Source organism: Oncorhynchus keta, chromosome 28 (assembly GCF_023373465.1).
Source record: "Oncorhynchus keta strain PuntledgeMale-10-30-2019 chromosome 28, Oket_V2, whole genome shotgun sequence".
Lineage (NCBI taxonomy): Eukaryota > Metazoa > Chordata > Actinopteri > Salmoniformes > Salmonidae > Oncorhynchus > Oncorhynchus keta.
The window spans coordinates 31,264,515-31,279,514 of NC_068448.1; the positions used below are offsets into that span (position 1 = coordinate 31,264,515).

The following is a 15,000-nucleotide window of genomic DNA, read 5'->3' on the forward strand; positions in this document are numbered from 1 at the left end:
AAGCCTTGCTATTGGCGAAGCCGCCATAGGCACTTCCTAACCTCCTGCCAAATATATGACCACATTAGAGACACATATTTCCCACACATCACACAGACCCACAGAGAATTTGAAAACAAATCCAACACTGATAAACTCCCATATCTGAAATACCGCAATGTGCATCACAGCACCAAGATTTGTGGCCTGTTGCCACGAGGAAAGGGCAACCAGTGGAGGACAAACAACGTAGTAAATACAAACAAGATTTATCTGTTTATTTATCTCCTCCCACTATTCGTACTACATCTATTTGCATATTGCTAAAACACTGTACATAGCTGATAATATAACACTTGACATGTCATTACCTTTTTGAGTGCAATGTTTACTGTTCATTTGATGATGCTGTTAATTCTCACTTTTGTTTCTTGTTTAATTTCACGTGCTTTGGCAATGTAAACATACGTTTTCCATGCTAATGAAGCCCCTTTGAAATGAGAGACAGAGAGAAATATAAACACACACACAAACACAGGATACTGTTGAGGACTGCGTTATATATACCCGGGCACGGCTCTTGCTGAAACAGATCTACAGATATTATACAAACTAGTCGATCAATCAACCAATCAATCTATATATCAATCATAGCTACATGTCATTCTCACACCCAATGTACACATAATCATACCCACATGTACATCAACTCAAAATCAGAGGCATGAAGATGCTTTCTAGGTCAGCCATTCTCCTGAGGGCCCAGTGCATAGCATCTCTAAATACACACTGTTAATCCCAGTGCATAGCATCTCTAAATACACACTGTTAATCCCAGTGCATAGCAGCTCTATATACACACTGTTAATCCCAGTGCATAGCAGCTCTATATACACACTGTTAATCCCAGCGCAAGCAGCTTTATATACACACTGTTAATCCCAGCGCAAGCAGCTCTATATACACACTGTTAATCCCAGCGCAAGCAGCTCTATATACACACTGTTAATCCCAGCGCAAGCAGCTCTATATACACACTGTTAATCCCAGTGCAAGCATCTCTAGATACACACTGTCAATCCCAGTGCAAGCAGCTCGATATACACACTGTTAATTCCAGTGCAAGCAGCTCTATATACACACTGTTAATCCCAGTGCAAGCAGCTCTATATACACACTGTTAATCCCAGTGCAAGCAGCTCTATATACACACTTTCAATCCCAGTGCAAGCAGCTCGATATACACACTGTTAATTCCAGTGCAAGCAGCTCTATATACACACTGTTAATCCCAGTGCAAGCAGCTCTATATACACACTGTTAATCCCAGTGCAAGCAGCTCTATATACACACTGTCAATCCCAGTGCAAGCAGCTCTATATACACACTATTAATCCCAGTGCACGCAGCTCTATATACACACTGTTAATCCCAGTGCAAGCAGCTCTATATACACACTGTTAATCCCAGCGCAAGCAGCTCTATATACACACTGTCAATCTCAGTGCAAGCAGCTCTATATACACACTGTTAATCCCAGTGCAAGCAGCTCTATATACACACTGTTAATTCCAGTATAAAACAGTGGCATGAAGGGGGCCTAAAACACATTCACACCCAACTAAATGCTAAGTAGCTTTCCGCACGCACACACGCACACACACGCACACGCGAACACACACACACGCACACACGCACGCACGCACGCACGCACACACACACACACACACACACACACACACACACACACACACACACACACACACACACACACACACACACACACACACACACACACACACACACACACACACACACACACACACACACACACACACCTGTTAAACATGTCAGTAAAGAAAGCAAGGACCTCACAGTCTTTCACACACACAAAGGATTTTTCCACACACCTGCTAAGATCTCTCAGAAATGTTATAGGATCACAGATTTAGTTTCTGTGAAAAATGTGTATAAAATCAATCTGTCCTGAGTATCCTGAGAGAGAGATAGAGAGAAAGAAAGAAATGGATGGATAAAGAGGAGTGAGAGAAAGGGATAGAGAGGGACAGAGAGGGATAGAGAGAGCGAGGGGAAAGAGAGAGAGAGATAGAGACAGAGATAGACAGAAAGAGAGAGAGAGAGAGGGGAAAGAGAGAGAGAGATAGACAGAGATAGACAGAAAGAGAGAGAGAGGTACAGAGAGAGAAAGGGATAGAGAGAGAGATGGGAAAGAGGGAGAGAGAGAGAGATAGACAGAAAGAGAGAGAGAGGTACAGAGAGAGATGAGAAAGAGAGAGAGAGAGAGAGAGAGAGAGAGAGAGGGGGGAAAGAGGGAGAGGGAGAGAGAGAGACAGAAAGAGAGAGAGAGGTACAGAGAGAGAAAGGGATAGAGAGGGAGAGAGAGAGAGAGAGAGAGAGAGAGAGAGAGAGAGAGAGAGAGAGAGAGACAGAAATGGATAGCGAGAAGGATAGAGAGAGAGAAAGGGATAGCGAGAGGGAGAGAGAGAGAGAGAGGGAGATAGAAAGGGATAGAGAGAGTGAGAGAGAGAAAGAGAGAGATGTATGCCAAATGTATGACCATATTAGAAACACATATTTCCCTCAGAATACACAGACCCTCAAAGAATTTGAAAACAAATCCAATTTTGATAAACTCCTATATATATTGGGTAAAATACCACAGTGTGCCATCATAGCAGCAAGTCAAGCAGCGAGTCAAGATTTGTGACTTGTTGCCACAAGAAAAGGGCATCCAGTGAAGAACAAACACCATTGTAAATACAACACATGTTTGCACATCATTCCAATATGTATATAGACATTATATGGCATTTGAAAAATGTCTATTCCTAAGAAACTTGTGAGTGTAATGTTCACTGTACATTTTTGATTGATTATTCCACTTTTGTTTATTATCTATTTCACTTGCTTTGCCAATGTAAACATATGTTTCCCATGCCAATGAAGCCCTTTCAACTGAATTGAGAGAGAGAGAGAGAGAGAGAGAGAGAGAGAGAGAGAGAGAGAGAGAGAGACAGAGAGAGAGAGAGAGAATGAGAGAGAGAGAGAGAGAGAGAATGAGAGAGAGAGAGAGAGAGAGAGAGAGAGACAGACAGACAGACAGACAGACAGACAGACAGACAGACAGACAGACAGACAGACAGACAGACAGAGAGAGAGAGAGAGAGAGACAGACAGACAGACAGACAGACAGACAGACAGACAGACAGACAGACAGACAGACAGACAGACAGAGAAAGAAATAGACGGGGAGTTTCTCAGACTAGCATGTGACTAGGGTTGCAAAATTCTTTCAAAAAAAAAATTCACTGGTTTCCGTTGAATCAGGAGCAGAAAAAGGGTGCATTCCGGGATCCTCCAACTAGGAGTTCTGGAAAAGCAGGGAATGTATTGAACGTTTTGTACAACCCTAGTCACATGCTAGTGGTGAAGCGGGATGGATGCTGTGTCCAGCTGGTACCTCGGTCGGTAGTAGAGAGCTAATACTGTACACCAACCCCACCCTAGAACCACACATAGTACTGTCATGCACGACTCAGACCACTCCGACAGCCCACACCACTCAACCCACCACCACCTGACACACAGCTGAGACAGAGCTGGAACTCTCAGTCTCTTAGCACTCAGTCCTTTGGCTCCTCTGTCTGTGTCAGCATGTCACCCACAGCTAGTATAGTAGCTGACTGGGTCTGTGTGTGGGGCGCTGCTCCCTGTGCTCCCACCCAGTGGTATTACTGCTCTGTGCTACAGCACAAGTCGGCAACTCTGAATTATTATGTGTGTGTGTGTGTGTGAGAGAGAGAGAGAGAGAGAGAGAGAGAGAGAGAGAGAGAGAGAGAGAGAGAGAGAGAGAGAGAGAGAGAGAGAGAGAGAGAGAGAGAGAGAGAGAGAGAGAGAGAGAGAGAAGAGGAGAGAGAGAGAGAGGGAGAGAGAGAGAGAGAGAGAGAGAGAAGAGGAGAGAGACAGAGAGAGAGAGAGACAGACAGAGAGAGACAGAGAGAGAGAGAGAGAGAGAGAGAGAGAGAGAGAGAGAGAGAGAGAGAGAGCGAGAGAGAGAGATGTTATCTAGGCTATACTGTATTTCCACAGGCCTGCTTTGCTCCTCTCAATAACACTGAGTTTGATTCCAGGCCCTGTCCTAGCCTGCCACTGCATCCAATCCCACCCAGCCAGGGACATAATGAGGTGAATGACATACTGTAGGGTTTACAGTACACACCATGGCATCATGACATCGCTCAGACACACTGACACCTGGGACACCGGAGGTCGCCACGCCAACGGCATAGCTCAGGTGTCATCATCAGAACCCATACAGAGGAGAGGAAACAGGGCGGTTCTGTTGTGAGTCACAGCACCAGAGAAAGACACACTTCCAAATGGGGCATGACGAACTAGCATGCACGCATTCATACACACTCTGATACCTGACCTCAGAGAACTAAGCAACAAAAGGGGAAAGCTGTGTCTGTTAGTCTGGGGAAACAGGCTTGAAGGCGACGTAAAGAAAGAGACATAATATGATTGATAGTGCGGCTGTACGTGATCCTTGTGTTGTTGTGCCCTAGAGGCTTTGCCAAGCATAACTTGCTGTGTCTGTGGCAGAGAGGGGTTTCAGTTCAACTTATCAACACTGCAGCACACTGCCGAAGGCTTCAACCTGGGTATTTTTTCCCTCAGGCTTTTCGCAAATTCACAGGTAATTGTTGGGACAGTTTTGGTACAATTTTGAGCTTTATAGTTGTGCCAAACATGTGAGAACAACCTGGCCTCTGAGCGAAAAGAGGTTGCTGGAATGTCTCTTAAAAAGTCAAGTCTTTAGGAACATGCCCACATGCCCAGACTAGACCTGGGGCTGACACAGCTCTCACAACGAGCAGGGCTTAGTTTAGATAGGGAGGGACAGGGGAAATGAGACAGAGAGAGATATTCAGTAACTCATACACTCCTATTCCAAGGAGTTTAGTTTGCCAGTAGCTCAACAGATGAGTAAACACTGCATGTAATGTGCATGCAAGCCGGGATAAACAATCAGTGTCGTCCCTGAGCTGATTAACTGAATCTGACTGGGTGCATTCTAAAGAGACGTCATTCTGTGAACTTGAACCGCAGCTTGATTTTGTTTATGAATCTCATGAGGACATACAGTATAGCCTAGATAACCTTTATTTCTCTCTCTCACACACACACACACGCACGCACGCACGCACACACACACACACACACACACACACACACACACACACACACACACACACACACACACACACACACACACACACACACACACACACACACACACACACACACACACACACACACACACACACACACACACACACACACACACACAGAGAGAGAGAGCTGCCGACATGGACTGGAGCACAGAGCAGTAATCACGAGAGGCATCTCCCTTATGTGGGTGGTTGGAAGAACTACACTCTGGAACAAACAGAAGCCTCCCGGTGCAGCACAAAGTAATAAACTCCTCCTCCCGCTCCCACCACCCCCCCCCCAAACAGCTGGCAGCATCCCGACAACAACTTGGCGTTCCTTCGCTATAAAACTTCCAAGCAGCAATGGAACATGGGATACTGGTTTGTTCCGTTGGTTTCTTTCTCTTGGGCCTTGCATGTAAAACTCCTGTCAGGTTCCTGTAAGGCTCCTTCCTGTAAGGCTAGTGTAAGAGTCCTGTAAGGCTCCTGTAAGGCTTGTGTAAAGCTCTTATAAGGCTTGTGTAAGACTCCTGTAAGGCTCCTTCCTATAAGGCTAGTGTAAGACCTCTGTCAGGCTCCTGTAAGGCTCCTTCCTGTAAGGTTCCTGTAAGGCTCCTTCCTGTAAGGCTAGAGTAAGACTCCTGTAAGGTTCCTACTCCACCATTATTGTTGTATGCCTCCTGTGCCACGCATGTTCTAGACACACTGCTCATGTGGATCTCATCTGACGGGTCCAATCGTGAGTTGTGCATGTCTCTAGTTCTAACCTTAGTGACAAGGTGAATACTACTCCTCCGCTCTACCAGTGACTATGTTCAGCACGTCAACATTATGGTCCCAAAACACAGAACTGAGCAAGATGAATGCTTCCATTATTAAATACTCCTGCAGTGTCACAGTATGACGAACAACATCCCAGACAAGCGGAAGCCATTCACATGAGGAAGTAGGCAGTAGAGGACTAACTGGTTCTGCTTCAGCTCTCACAATCACATTATGGTGTTATGACTCAGCACAGTCCTTATCATTCGCGGTGTCCTCCGGGTTAACGAGTGATCTCAGTGGCACAGAAAGGACAGCAGAGACGAGGCGAGCCAGAAGCCTGCAGATCTTGCTCATCCCAGCATCAATAAGCATTTCAAGGGAGACTGTGCCCTTAACTGCCTTGTTGAGGGGCAGAACAACATATTTTTACCTTTCAGCTCAGGCATTCAATCCAGCAACCTTTCGGTTACTAGCCCAACGCTCTAACCACTAGGCTACCTGCCACCCCAATTCTACAATGTTCCAGAAGCTCCTCTCCTACGCTACAGTAAAAGAAGGTTCAAGAGAACTGTATGGAAGAGATTAGAAAGGGATAGAAAAAGGGAGATAGAGGGGGAGAGAGAGACAGCGAGAGGGAGAGAGAGGGGGAGAGGGAGATAGAGAGGGGGAGAGAGGGGGAGAGGGAGAGAGAGACAGAGAGGGGAGAGGGAGAGAGAGAGACAGCGAGAGGGGGAGTGGGAGAGAGAGGGGAGAGGGAGAGAGAGGGGGACAGGGAGATAGAGAGGGGGAGAGGGAGAGAGAGGGGAGAGGGAGAGAGAGGGGGAGAGGGAGAGAGAGGGGAGAGGGAGAGAGAGGGGAGAGGGAGAGAGAGGGAGAGAGGGGGAGAGGGAGAGAGGGGAGAGGGAGAGAGAGACAGAGAGGGGAGAGGGAGAGAGAGACAGAGAGGGGAGAGGGGAGAGGGAGAGACAGACAAAGAGAGGGGAGAGGGAGAGAGAGGGGAGAGGGAGAGAGAGAGGGGGAGAGGGAGAGAGAGGGAGAGAGGGGGTGAGGGAGAGAGGGGGAGAGGGTGAGAGAGACAGAGAGGGGAGATGGAGAGAGGGGGAGAGAGGAGGAGAGGGAGAGAGAGGGGGAGAGACAGAGAGAGGGGGAAATAGAGGGGAGAGGGAGGGAGAGAGACGGGGAGAGGGAGAGAGACAGAGGGAGAGAGAGAGGGGGAGAGGGGGGAGAGGGGGGAGAGTGGGGAGAGGGAGAGAGACAGAGAGAGGGGAAAGGGAGAGAGAGGGGGAGAGGGAGAGAGAGGGAGAGAGATAGAGAGAGAGGGAGACAGCAAGGGGGAGAGGGAGAGAGGGGGGAGAGAGAGACAGATTTTGAAAAACTCCCATATCTACTGGGTGAAATTCCACAGTGTGCCATCACAGCAGCAAGATTTGTGACCTGTTGCCACGAGAAAAGGGCAACCAGTGAAGAACAAACACCATTGTAAATACAACCCATATTTATGCTTATTTATTTTATCTTGTGTCCTTTAACTATTTGTACATTGTGTATATATATATATATATTTATAATATGACATTTGTAATGTCTTTACTGTTTTGAAACTGTTGTATGTGTAATGTTTACTGTTAATTTTGGTTGTTTTTCACTTTATATATTCACTTTGTATGTTGTCTACCTCACTTGCTTTGGCAATGTTAACACATGTTTCCCATGCCAATAAAGCCCTTGAATTGAATTGAATTGAATTGACAGAGAGGGGGAAAGGGAGAGAGAGGGGGAGAGGGAGGAAAAGAGAGAGAGAGGAGGAGAGGGAGCGAGAGAGAGAGAGAACCTGAGCACGTTTCTAAATACACAATCTGGTCCGACGTGAGTCTAATTTCTTCCAGAGCTCGTGGCATGTGACTCCAGGCTACCCACAAAGGGTGAACATTAGCATTCTGCCCATGCCAGGCTGTCCATACCATCCTGGCCTCACACCCAACTTCCACTGGAGCTTCACAAAATTGCCACTGAGACACATTATTAGCCAGGCCAAGCTGGCAGAGACACCATTCCACGCCCACCATGCCCCAACTCTGGGTCTCCATAGCTGGGTTCTCCTTTGTGTGCCACAGGATGAACGATCTGCGGCTTGGCCACTGGAGCAGGTTTGCCAGCTGTGTCTAGGACACGCTACACCCCTGGCCCACTTCAGTAGGGCTTTAGTGCTATCCTGTACAATGAGACTCCTTTAGACACCAGGAAATAGTTCACCTGAACCCTCTCTTAACTCTCTCTCTCTCCTTGTCGCTGTGTGGAATCAGGACTGTCCTGCTGCTGATTCCCACAGTCATGCTCAGCTGCTGCTAAGGCCTTAAGGACTGGGACGAGGGGAGGGGTAAGGTGGTGGTCGTGTGGCCACAGCAACAGGGCTCACCTGTTCCCCTCACTTCAGTTGTGTAAATCAACACGGAAGCCTGAACTCCCCCTAACGCCAGACCCCACACTCCCCTGATCCTCTGGAGCTGTCCACACACACACACACACACACACACACACACACACACACACACACACACACACACACACACACACACACACACACACACACACACACACACACACACACACACACACACACACACACACACACTCATCTGCTCCAGCCCTGCCAACACGGGGCTGCAGCTCCGCTCTGTAATTAACCCGCTTGGCTACGCCTGTTCTGCTTACCCCGCTGAAAAACAATCTGTCCTTCTGATTATTCACACAATACTTTTTCTGCTCAGTACAAATATCAGTTCCCCCACTTACCCCTGTCCCGTCCGTCACACCAGACAAAAGGGACTGTTGCTGTTCACACAGAGAACCTACTTCCTGTTATTGCTGTCGTTCTTGAGGACAGAGAGAGATACTGAAGAGGAAAGAGATCAAACACAACCAACAGTAATGTCCTTCTACTGTAAGTCTGCAGTTCTCCCTGCTCAGACACACTTCCTGCGGAGTCTAAAGTCCTGCCTCAGTCAGAGCACAACATGTGCCGGAAGTGAAGGTGTGTTTGGAGCCTCCACGTCACAACAACGTCATAGAGATGAAACAAAATGGTGAAGTTGGACAATGCGATGATGTTGTAGCCGATGATACCCTCCTGGGCATGTGGCTCAACGATGGACATTGCATATTGATTGATATATAACATTCAGTCGTTTTTGAAATTCTACTACCACTAAGTTCTCCTCATGACAGAAACAGAAATCAAAAGAGATGTTAGCGGGGAGGGGTATATATATGCTAAACTCAGTGAGCCGTTGTTGTGGCTTTCTCTCTGTCCAGCTGTTTAAACCGTACCAGCAGTCTTTGTGCTCGGCCATCTAAGCATGGAGCCTATATCTGTCTCTGCCTTGGCCCCACCCACCCAGGCCTTATTATAACCTTTATCACAGCTCATGTAAGCATGGAGCCTATATCTGTCTCTGCCTTGGCCCCACCCACCCAGGCCTTATTATAACCTTTATCACAGCTCATGTAAGCATGGAGCCTATATCTGTCTCTGCCTTGGCCCCACCCACCCAGGCCTTATTATAACCTTTATCACAGCTCATGTAAGCATGGAGCCTATATCTGTCTCTGCCTTGGCCCCACCCACCCAGGCCTTATCATAACCTGTATCACAGCTCATGTAAGCATGGAGCCTATATCTGTCTCTGCCTTGGCCCCACCCACCCAGGCCTTATCATAACCTGTATCACAGCTCATGTAAGCATGGAGCCTATATCTGTCTCTGCCTTGGCCCCACCCACCCAGGCCTTATCATAACCTGTATCACAGCTCATGTAAGCATGGAGCCTATATCTGTCTCCGCCTTGGCCCCACCCACCCAGGCCTTATCATAACCTGTATCACAGCTCATGTAAGCATGGAGCCTATATCTGTCTCTGCCTTGGCCCCACCCACCCAGGCCTTATCACAACCTGTATCACAGCTCATGTAAGCATATCTCTGCCTTGGCCCCACCCACCCAGGCCTTATCACAACCTGTATCACAGCTCATGTAAGCATGGAGCCTATATCTGTCTCTGCCTTGGCCCCACCCACCCAGGCCTTATCACAACCTGTATCACAGCTCATGTAAGCATATCTCTGCCTTGGCCCCACCCACCCAGGCCTTATCACAACCTGTATCACAGCTCATGTAAGCATGGAGCCTATATCTGTCTCTGCCTTGGCCCCACCCACCCAGGCCTTATCACAACCTGTATCACAGCTCATGTAAGCATGTCTCTGCCTTGGCCCCACCCACCCAGGCCTTATCACAACCTGTATCACAGCTCATGTAAGCATGTCTCTGCCTTGGCCCCACCCACCCAGGCCTTATCACAACCTGTATCACAGCTCATGTAAGCATGTCTCTGCCTTGGCCCCACCCACCAGGCCTTATCACAACCTGTATCACAGCTCATGTAAGCATGTCTCTGCCTTGGCCCCACCCACCAGGCCTTATCACAACCTGTATCACAGCTCATGTAAGCATGTCTCTGCCTTGGCCCCACCCACCAGGCCTTATCACAACCTGTATCACAGCTCATGCAAGCATGCAAGAGGGTGTGTGCAGTATGTCCAATGTACGAACTACTTTGCCCTGCCTAGCTGGGGAGAGTGAGTCTCACTGGCCCATGTACGCCTTAGCATTGCGTAGTTACGACTAAGGTTGAGATAGCGTCACCTTTACCTGGAACATTCCCAGATTTCTGTCCAAAGGCTCTGTGAGCCAGACCGCTCCTAAAGAACACGCCATCTCTCAACACACTGAGTCAGAATAACAGCTCACCTAACCTCATGACTGGAGCCTCTCTCAGGTGAACAACACAGGACTATACTGCGCTCTCAGGCTGGCCGACTCTGCTGTCTACTGTATGTGTCTCTGTCTAGATCAGTCTAGAGGTCTGACTCCATGTCTCTGTTAGGGATTTACTCTCTCTCTCTCACTCACACAGTCAATCAGCTTCTCGAAAGGCATGCATTAGTCAAACGCCGGGAATCATTTGTGTAGACTAGTGCCTGAGCAATAATGGGAGTGTGTTAACGTGTGTGTGGCAAGGGTGCAGTGATTCACGAGTGGTAACCTGCTTCTTGTAAAACAAATTTAAGGGGAAAATAGAGAGAAGAATTCCTTGGCCTGAGGGCTACCAGAATAAGATCAAGGCAGAAGAATGAGACTGGCTGAGGGCTACCAGAATAAGGTCAAGGCAGAAGAATGAGACTGGCTGAGGGCTACCAGAATAAGATCAAGGCAGAAGAATGAGACTGGCTGAGGGCGACCAGAATAAGGTCAAGGCAGAAGAATGAGACTGGCTGAGTCGACCAGAATAAGTTCAAGGCAGAAGAATGAGACTGGCTGAGGGTGACCAGAATAAGATCAAGGCAGAAGAATGAGACTGGCTGAAGGCTACCAGAATAAGGTCAAGGCAGAAGAATGAGACTGGCTAAGGGTGACCAGAATAAGATCAAGGCAGAAGAATGAGACTGGCTGAGGGCGACCAGAATAAGATCAAGGCAGAAGAATGAGACTGGCTGAGGGCGACCAGAATAAGGTCAAGGCAGAAGAATGAGACTGGCTGAGGGCGACCAGAATAAGATCAAGGCAGAAGAATGAGACTGGCTGAGGGCGACCAGAATAAGGTCAAGGTAGAAGAATGAGACTGGCTGAGGGCGACCAGAATAAGATCAAGGCAGAAGAATGAGACTGGCTGAGGGCGACCAGAATAAGGTCAAGGCAGAAGAATGAGACTGGCTGAGGGCGACCAGAATAAGATCAAGGCAGAAGAATGAGACTGGCTGAGGGCGACCAGAATAAGGTCAAGGTAGAAGAATGAGACTGGCTGAGGGCGACCAGAATAAGGTCAAGGTAGAAGAATGAGACTGGCTGAGGGCGACCAGAATAAGGTCAAGGTAGAAGAATGAGACTGGCTGAGGGCGACCAGAATAAGATCAAGGCAGAAGAATGAGACTGGCTGAGGGCGACCAGAATAACGTCAAGGTAGAAGAATGAGACTGGCTGAGGGCGACCAGAATAAGGTCAAGGTAGAAGAATGAGACTGGCTGAGGGCGACCAGAATAAGATCAAGGCAGAAGAATGAGACTGGCTGAGGGCGACCAGAATAAGGTCAAGGCAGAAGAATGAGACTGGCTGAGGGCGACCAGAATAAGATCAAGGCAGAAGAATGAGACTGGCTGAAGGCTACCAGAATAAGGTCAAGGCAGAAGAATGAGACTGGCTGAGGGCGACCAGAATAAGATCAAGGCAGAAGAATGAGACAGGCTGAGGGCGACCAGAATAAGGTCAAGGCAGAAGAATGAGACTAGCTGAGGGTGACCAGAATAAGGTCAAGGCAGAAGAATGAGACTAGCTGATGGCTACCAGAATAAGATCAAGGCAGAAGAATGAGACTGGCTGAGGGCGACCAGAATAAGGTCAAGGCAGAAGAATGAGACTGGCTGAGGGCTACCAGAATAAGGTCAAGGCAGACGAATGAGACTTGCTGAGGGTGACCAGAATAAGGTCAAGGCAGAAGAATGAGACTGGCTGAGGGCGACCAGAATAAGGTCAAGGCAGAAGAATGAGACTGGCTGAGGGCGACCAGAATAAGATCAAGGCAGAAGAATGAGACTGGCTGAGGGCGACCAGAATAAGGTCAAGGCAGAAGAATGAGACTGGCTGAGGGCGACCAGAATAAGGTCAAGGCAGAAGAATGAGACTGGCTGAGGGCGACCAGAATAAGGTCAAGGCAGAAGAATGAGACTGGCTGGTGAAATAGTTCTGTTATCACTCTGAAACACCAGAATGTTCGGATATTAACAGTCGTCTGCCAAAAACCAGTGGGCAGCCCACCAAATAGTTCCCTTTCTACTGAGCTCACATTTTTAGCAACTCAGCACAACACAAAGAACATGCAGCCGGTCTCCTTCTGTGCTCCCCTCTCCTCCTCTTTCCTCCAGAGTGTAGCGTGCCTGTGGCCTCCTTCCTACACTATGAAGAACCTAATCTGGGAGAGCAATCAGACACTCCTGTTCACTCCTCACCACGTTACTCCTTTCTGGGGCAGGAATGAAGTCCTGGCCCTGTTATAGCACTGAGCATTGAGACCCAGTACAGGACTCTACAGTACACACACACACACACACACACACACACACACACACACACACACACACACACACACACACACACACACACACACACACACACACACACACACACACACACGCACACACACACGCACACACACACACGCACACACTAGCATGTCCCTAGGAGCAGGAGGAGAGGAGGCGTTGTTGACTGACTGGCCCTATATTCAGTCTTGTTTCTGCAGCTCAGTGCAGCTCCCCAGTGAGGTCAAGGAGCTGCCTGTACAGAGCAGGAAAACTAAAAATACAACCAGCCAGCAACCACGAGACAAAGACTCAAAACATGTGGCACCTGTGATCATCAAGCCAGAGGACTGATCCAAGTTTCTAAGACATTCCTGTCTGTCCCCCAACTCCTCTCTCTCTCTCCCGTCTCTCTCTCTCTCTCTCTCTCTCTCTCTCTCTCTCTCTCTCTCTCTCTCTCCCTCTCTCTCTCTCACTCTCTCTCTCTCTCCTGTCTCTCTCTCTCCCGCCTCTCTCTCTCCCGTCTCTCTCTCTTTCCCGTCTCTCTCTCTCCCGTCTCTCTCTCCCTGTCTCTATCTCTCCCATCTCTCTATCTCCTGTCTCTCACTCTCCCGTCTCTCTCTCCTGTCTCTCTCTCTCCCGTCTCTCTCTCTCCCGTCTCTCTCTCTCCCGTCTCTCTCTTTCCCTGTCTCTCTCTCTCCCGTCTCTCTCTCTCCTGTCTCTCTCTCCCGTCTCTCTCTCCCTGCCTCTCTCTCTCCTGTCTCTCTCTCTCCCATCTCTCTCTCCCATCTCTCTCTCTCCCATCTCTCTCTCTCTCCCGTCTCTCTCTCTCCCGTCTCTCTCTCCCGTCCCTCTCTCTCCCGTCTCTCTCTCTCCCCATCTCTCTCTCTCTCCCGTCTCTCTCTCTCTCTCTCTCTCCTGTCTCTCTCTCCAGTCCCTCTCTCTCCTGTCTCTCTCTCCCGTCTCTCTCTCTCCCGTCTCTCTCCCTGTCTCTCTCTCTCCCGTCTCACTCTCTCGTGTCTCTCTCTCTCATGTCTCTCTCTCTCCCGTCTCTCTCTCTCCCCGTCTCTCTCTCATCTCTCTCTCTCCCGTCTCTCTCTCTCCCCGTCTCTCTCTCTCTCCCATCTCTCTCTCCCGTCTCTCTCTCTCCCAGTCTCTCTCTCTCTCATCTCTCTCTCTCCCGTCTCTCTCTCTCCCGTCTCTCTCTCCCGTCTCTCTCTCTCCCTGTCTCTCTCTCCCGTCCTCTCTCCCATCTCTCTCCCGTCTCTCTCTCTCCCTGTCTCTCTCTCTCCCGTCTCTCTCTCTCCCTGTCTCTCTCTCCCTGTCTCTCTCTCTCCCGTCTCTCTCTCTCCTGTCTCTTTCTCACCTGTCTCTCTCTCTCCCGTCTCTCTCTCTCCCGTCTCTCTCTCTCTCCCGTCGCTCTCTCATCTCTCTCCCGTCTCTCTCTCTCCCTGTCTCTCTCTCTCCCGTCTCTCTCTCTCCCGTCTCTCTCTCCCTGTCTCTCTCTCTCCCGTCTCTCTCTCTTCCGTCTCTCTCTCCCTGTCTCTCTCTCCCGTCTCTCTCTCTCCTGTCTCTTTCTCACCTGTCTCTCTCTCCCGTCTCTCTCTCTCCCCGTCTCTCTCTCTCCCATCTCTCTCTCTCTCCCATCTCTCTCTCTCCCGTCTCTCTCTCCCGTCTCTCTCTCTCCCGTCTCTCTCTCCCTGTCTCTCTCTCCCATCTCTCTCCCGTCTCTCTCTCCCCCATCTCTCCCCGTCTCTCTCTCTCTCTCCCGTCTCTCTCTCTCCCGTCTCTCTCTCTCCCCGTCTCTCTCTCTCTCTCTCCCATCTCTCCCGTCTCTCTCTCTCTCCCGTCTCTCTCTCTCCCCCATCTCTCTCCCGTCTCTCTCCCC

At 49.2% G+C, this 15,000-nt stretch overlaps 1 protein-coding gene across 3 annotated transcripts in view; it reads right to left on the reverse strand.

The window, feature by feature from the left end:
* arhgap46b (Rho GTPase activating protein 46b) overlaps window positions 1-15,000 on the reverse strand; it is a 106,267-nt gene that overhangs the window by 70,678 nt on the left and 20,589 nt on the right. The window contains exon 1 of one of the 3 annotated variants that reach the window (XM_052482745.1): window positions 8,775-9,018. The exons of the other annotated variants lie outside the window; for them this stretch is intronic. The gene's annotated coding sequence lies outside the window, so the exon portion shown is untranslated. Of the gene's footprint in view, window positions 1-8,774; window positions 9,019-15,000 lie in introns of those variants that run through there. 3 annotated transcript variants of the gene reach the window in all.